Source organism: Branchiostoma floridae, chromosome 7 (genome assembly GCF_000003815.2).
Source record: "Branchiostoma floridae strain S238N-H82 chromosome 7, Bfl_VNyyK, whole genome shotgun sequence".
Classification (NCBI taxonomy): Eukaryota; Metazoa; Chordata; class Leptocardii; order Amphioxiformes; family Branchiostomatidae; genus Branchiostoma; species Branchiostoma floridae.
The window spans coordinates 11899605-11906812 of NC_049985.1; positions in this window are offsets into that span (position 1 = coordinate 11899605).

Below are 7208 nucleotides of genomic sequence, written 5' to 3' on the forward strand. Positions count from 1 at the left end.
AAGCTAGTGACGGAATGTTTTTGCTTAAGTCGATCGGGTACCCGAAGACGCAGCAGATCTTTCCTAAGAGACCGCAGTGACAATTTTACATTGTCAAATAGGTGGCGTTCTTTCACTGCTTGACTGTTAAGTATTTCCATAGAAGAGATGTTTTTTCTTTGTGTCGCAATGTTGGACAAAATATTTGACAAAAAGTTGCAATACGTTCTGCATCAATACAGATAGCTTTCAGTCTAATTAATATGTTAAGAATGAAATTGGTCAAGATAGACTCGAGAACATGTCCGGCCAGTCTTTGTTGAAAGGACTTGCACCGCAATGCTGGCCTGATTCCATTAACGTTATCAGTCAGTCCTTGTTCGTCCAATCATTTGGTTTTCGTAGCTTTACTCAATCCGATTGACGCTACACGAATGGCTAGACGCCGTGGAAAGTACTACAAATCCATCAGGGAAAGGGCGAAAGACATGTTTAATTTTCTTCTCAACAAGTCTACGTGTGCGCTGTCTTGTAGCACTCCGGCCGTGTGCTCCTCGCCTCCTCTAACTGAACCATGCGCACTCGCCTGTATCCATAACACTTAGCTGATAACGTCGCTTCTTCTAGTCCGTCGCATTTGTTGAATTGAAAAGACGTGCGGACAGAACTTTGCACTATTTCAGCGATTGCCGTGAGTTCCTACGTGACAGGAAAGTTAATGTGATATCTACTACTCCGGAGACTTGATTATCACACCCTACCGTGTATCGACTGAACCCATCCGCCCGGGACTTCCGGAACAGAAGGTTATTTTCACTTCATCTCGCGGTAAAATAAAATCAATTCCTTTACGCGACTTCCTTACGCACATCAATTGTTGCTTTCCACATAGGCGGTAGGCCATCGAGTTTTTGTTGAAATCAGTATTAGTTTGCTGTAATAAAAATCCTACTCTAATGAACTCAAAGTGTGTAGTCGTTCCACCATGGGATTCCCGAGAATCATACACTATATCAAACATACACTGTGTACTCGGTCCACTGAAACATTCCCGAGAATCGTCATCAGTTACACACACCGTGCACTCGGTCCACGAAAAGATTCCCGAATCGTAACGTTACACTTGCACACACTGTGTACTTGGTCCACGGAAAGATTCCCGAGAATCGTACACTTAGCGGTTACACGAACTGTCGATTCCAAAGAATCGAACAGTTGCCGAAATCACCCGAAGTTTGCCGAACACCGACTTCCGAACGCTTTGGTGTTAGGAACAATAATGAATAGGTAGGAAACGCCGTTTCAAAAGCCCTTGTTTTCGGCGAAAGGCCGCAATGAAATAAAACGCGTCGATACTACTTATTATCTGGGTGTTACTTACTAGCTATGTGAGATTACTTGGGACACAACACCTAATAATAAAGAAGATACGCAACATTTTGTAAAGTCCGATTTCCGGGGAACAGCGTTACCAGCAGTACTATATCTGGCCGCTAGAGTCGCTGCTGCACAAGACTATTACATCATTGCTAGCCAATCAGAGAGACGCGAGACTCAGATTTCCCGCCAAAGATTCAGTGAACCAAGTACACACCGCGTGTTTTATAGTGAAATAGTGTAGTGTATGATTCTCGGAAATCTTTTAGTGGATTGAGTACACAGTGATGTCAATGATTCTCGGAATTCTTTCAGAGAGAGTGTGTCAATGTATGATTCTGGGGACTTTTTGAGAGGACCGAGTACACTGAGTGTGTGGAAGTCAGTGTATGATTCTCAGGAATCTCTGTGGAACGAGTACACACTGTTTGAGTTCATAAAGTCTGATTTTAGTGCGACAAAGTACATGTAATACTGATTTCAACAAATACTCGATGGCCTATCGCCTTTGGTCAAACCAGCCACGTTGAAAATTATTCTCATGTAAAAGCCGAGAAGTCCCAGATCCACCATAGAACCGTGGTTCTAACTCACTTTTCCTGCTGGTCACCCCTATTGGTAACGCTCTTGCCGGGTAGCATTTCCTACCCAGTCATTTATATGTAGTTAGTGAAGTTAGCCCTCTTGGCGGTTCATCGGTTCGAGCAGGGCTTCGCGAACGCGTTCGAGCAAACTGCGAAACTGTTCTACTCCCGTCGGCCTTTGCGTGAACTATCCCGTGATCTAAATTTAGAACGACGCAGCAAACGGAGCTCGGCGTACACAGTGCGTCTTTCAAGCTCAGCATCTTGTTTACTATTTGATTTAATGGACTGAGTACACAGTATGGTATTACTATATACAGTGTGTGTTGAGTACATACGTACAAAGATAGCAACAGCGATTTCAACAAAAACTCGATGGCCTATCGCCCATGCTTTCCATTGATTCTCTGCGTGACATCTACGTTCTAGAGAAGCTGATAGTGAGTTCGTACTCAAGCAAGAAAGATCTGATATTTTCAGGGTTTTTTTTGTGAATTTTTTATTTTATTCATTATGTTTCAGTTCTCACAGATTGTGTTTAATGTATTTGCCCATTGGCTCACATAAGGCAACAGACATACATACAGTAGGAAATAGAAGACAGGGAGCGAGATAACCTTTTCTGGGACCTTTGACCTAATTTCCTGCCAATGTCCTCGACGTGCATAGCATGTGAAAACCAGTCTGGGGGGAGGGGAATTTTCCAATTCGACCTTCACATCCTGTCAGTCTATGGTGCCATTCTTATGTCACTCTACTTTATAGAAATAAGTACGAACACACGATCAAACAAACAAACAAAGACACACCAAAAATGAAACCTCCGTATATGGAAATAATCAGCGTCATTTTTGGAAGAATTGCTACAGCTGAAAAAGATAATATTCAGGTAAAAAATCTTTGCTTTTAATGGGTGTAATTGTTTCTTTTTGTTGTTGTCGCTGTTGTTGTAAGTTTTCATTCTATGTTTTGCTGCTCATAAAGACAAGATGTTGTCCGAAAGTAAAGAATAAAGAACCTACAGGTAAGCTTAAAAACGATGCACAATGGAAGTCCGAAGGAAGTTGGGATTTCTCTGAAAGTTGAGAGCAAAGAAACTTCTGTCAACGGATTCAAGAACAGTATCGACAGACACACAGGCTGCATTTAACGGAGACTGCATCTAACAAGGCATTGGGAACCTATGAAGTTCAGGTAAGTTCAGGTATAATCATAATTAAGGTTTAAAAGAACGTCCATACCATCCACATATCAAGGACGCAATAATGCTCCTCTCTCCATAGGATACATATGTAGTAGCACATCCTTTCGACAAGAAACATTGCCTTACAGCTATGAATAATCGGTCCTTTGAATCATTATATTTCCCAAAGTGTACAACGTTCTTGGGAATAAAGTTTGAACACCACAAAGGGCACAAAACACTATTTTTCACCATCAATAATTCCCAGACGGTCGCAAAAATATCACCCCACGTGCCTTTGAGACTGAAATATTTGTGGGACCGATATATCATAACACAAAATATCGACAGGTTTTGTCTCTTGGTATTTTCCAAGATGAGTGACCTTATGAATTATCGCGATTTGATTCTCAACGGGAGGTTCATAATATCGGTTTGCAAAACCCAAAATCTATTGAATCAAACCCTGATGTAATTAACTGGAACCCACTTCGACACGGATGGTTGTCAAGATAGGAACCGATTCTACCCAAACTAGTACTGTAAGGTCATGTGCGCAAAAAAACAAAGGGAATACATTTTACCTATGCCCTATCTAGGTGGTAGAAATCTGAAAAAAAATCCCTTTGAGATTACGATCTAACAGTATCACGGATTCTACCGGTAGAGATCGAGATCGGAATCTCTCAGGGTGGTTCCTCATTTATAAATCCTAAATTTCCAGTCCATTCATTGATCTATGAGGACATAAATGGAATATGTAGTACATATATACTCGTAAATGTAGATATCAATTCTATTAATCTCCCTGCGTCGGGCGATTTTGAATAATAGCTACAATAAATGTATCGGCCTATCTTGATAATAGTCCATTCGGAACTGTATTCGCTCCACGGGCTGGTTGACAAAAGATGTAACGTTACTATAGCTATGCAGGATAGCCCTGTTGCCTAATGGTTTGAAACCTTTTCAAACATCTACTGGGTTCTTTCATGTGTGTATATGTTACATTTATACACAGGAAAAACGCAATAAAAAGTTAAATCCCTGCTGTATTACAATGTTGAATTTCTGTGATAGTTTTATGTCAGCATCTCATAAAATATCGACTAAACAGGTAGAAAATGGTGATATCAATGATTTGCCCTCAGGTAAGCCACGTGACTGGATCCCAGAAGTCCTAACATTTCGAAGCAAAATAAAGCCCATTGATTGCACGAAACAAGAGGACATCCATCAGACCGTTAGAACGAATAGAAATAGGGCAAGCTTGTAACCGATATTCAGTAGAGTACGTGGGGAAGGATAACCTCAAGCCAACCGTCCACACTGACGCCACATCTTCAGAAAAGACGCTGGAGCCGCACGTTCCCCGTTTAGGAACTTTATTCGAACCAACACAACAACAACCAATAATGTGGCTCCATCGTCTTTTCTGAAGATGTGGCGTAAGTGTGGACGTTTGGCTTGAGGTTATCCTTCCCAAGGTACTCTCTTGTAACCGATATTCATTTTGAAAACTTACCGCCTGGTGGATCGAACACACCAATTTGGTTAAAAAGTGAAGGATGTGGTGCCCTTGTGGACATATCAATATGTACATCCAGCACACGTTGAGCCTCAAGCCCTGGGGATCTTGTTGTATTCAGTTTTCATTCCATCTATAGCTACGGTCTCTTGTTCATAATTGAAGACGACTCAAGTTTTGACAATGTTATCTAAGCTAGCTTTACTGTCCAATTTCTTTGACTTCTTTCAAAACCCCAAAGGAGCGAAGACAATTTTGGAAGGAACGGTTGGCAATGGTCTGTTTTCGACTGTCGCCGGGGAGTCTAGTGAAGTCATCAATGCAAGAAGCGATGTCTTTTAAGCTTTTAGGAAGTAAAGGAAGCAGAAGGAATGATGTAGATAGCTGGGGGAGCTATAATAATGTTTCCATGAAGACTGAAGTTTAGAATATATCTCGTAGAAACAGCTTTACCCGCGTCAAAGGTTCTCTCAAAGGTACGCACCACATTACGACGTTCGCCCTGGAGTTACACTTGGTGATTATGTCCCACTTTTACTCAACCAAATGATGCAACTGCCGGAGGACTTTTACACTACCCATCATCTACTTGACTAGCGGATTTGTCATGTCACTTTGAAATTACCGTTATGTCCCATTAAACTTCAGGGCACATGTTCAGTCTGTATGTCCAATGAAATACATAGTATTACCTTGCCCCACTAAGTATGTGTGTGTATGTTTGTTTGTTTATGTGTGTGTGTGTTTGTGTGTGTGTGTGTGCGTGATTCCGTATGTGTGTTCGTGTATACCTGTGTTTTTCCCGTACCCTTGTTCCAGTGTGTGTGTGGTTGGTGTGTGTGTGTGTGTGTGTGTGCATTCGTGTGTGTGTGTGTGCGTGCGTTTGTGTGTGTGTGCGTGTGTGTGCGTGTGTATAACCTTGCATGTGTTCGTGAATGCCTGTGTATTTGTTTTTGAATACTGCAGCTATTGGGGTTCACCTGGACCACGACATTTATAACCATAAGGACTAGCCGCTTTGCCACAGTGGTCTACACACTGCAAGTCAAAAGTAAAATGGGCCAAACTTTGGAATACCCCTTCAGATCAACTTCAATGCTCTCCAAAGGTTCAAGCCGCACGAAATTAACTACGTGAACCCAATTTGTTGAATGTGCGCGCTGGTAACGATGGAAACTTTACGACCGAGCACCCAATCAGTAGTCTGAACCAAATTGAAAGAGCTCCGTAATGAGGTACAAGGCTGGTAGACTTGACCCCTGTCAGAGAAGATTAGAATGCCCTGAATAGAAATCCGTTTGCCCCTATGAGGTTGCTACAATGACAGAGTATTGGCAGTGAAACACTTGGCAAACGGAGGTGAAATAAAGAGACTTTTGTTTAATCATGTTCCTTTGTAACAGAAGTAATAACATATGTATCATAATTACGCCAAGAAGGTTTATGTCTTCGTCAGCGGCTGTGTGTCTGTGTGTCTGTCCGACTGACACGATAACTAGAGAATGGACTGTCTTGCTAATTGGTATGTGGGCAGGTCTTGATGAGACCTTGAGATGCTGAGCTGATCTTGAAACCCTAGTAGCTTTCTGTAGTACTGCAGCGAAACTTCCGGTTTTGATATCTCATGTTGTGGACAAGCAATGGAACGATTTTTAGCTGGCGCATAGCCTCTGTCATCGGGAAGAAGTGACACAAGTTTGGGCTCTCTAGCGAACTGCAGGGGCGTTTCACTTGCAGACATTGAAACATGATAAGTCAAGAAGAGACGATTTTTTTTTTGTCCTGTAGGTAACTTTTACCGAGCGACGTAATATTATATGGTAGGTAAGAAGGTATGCAAATTAAGACTTAATTTACCTGGTTAATGAAAAAAAAATATTTGAATTAAGAAAATCAATGGAATTATGTAACTAATGACTAAATTTGCATTGTTAATGAGAATCCTGTATAACACCTTCGTGGTAAGTGATGGCTAGTGACTCATGTAAGCTGGATAAAAGTGCAAGTGAACATCATTAGACATACATTATGTAAATTTTGACTTCATTTGCATGATTAATAAGGAAATTCTATAATAGCCACCTAAAAAGGATATTTGCAACATTATGAATTCATAAGATAATGACTTCATATAAAAAATCCTAACATTGGATACTCATTTTCATATCAATTGTATTGAGACAAAATTTTATTCCAGCTAATGTCAGTGGGTTTGTTATTTTAGTATCATTGATTTCCGAATGTATTTTTAGGCATGAATACGTTCAACTGGACAAGTACGTGCGGTAAGTGATTGACTATTATCATATAGCCAGGCGCCGCGGACCAATCAGAAGGCCCCGTTCCACGTTGGTTATGACGCCGTAACACGTAGATTCAGGCCAGGCAGGTGGGATCGCTCCCCTGATTGGGCGGAGGCGACGGGCAACGTGACCCGAGCCAAACCACTATGCCCAGTCCTTGTAGAGATGAGCGTATGCACGACTATAACTAAATTCTGAAAACGATCACACTTGTCCCAGCAGAAGGCAGTTTGTCGTTGGGACAAGCCTTGGAA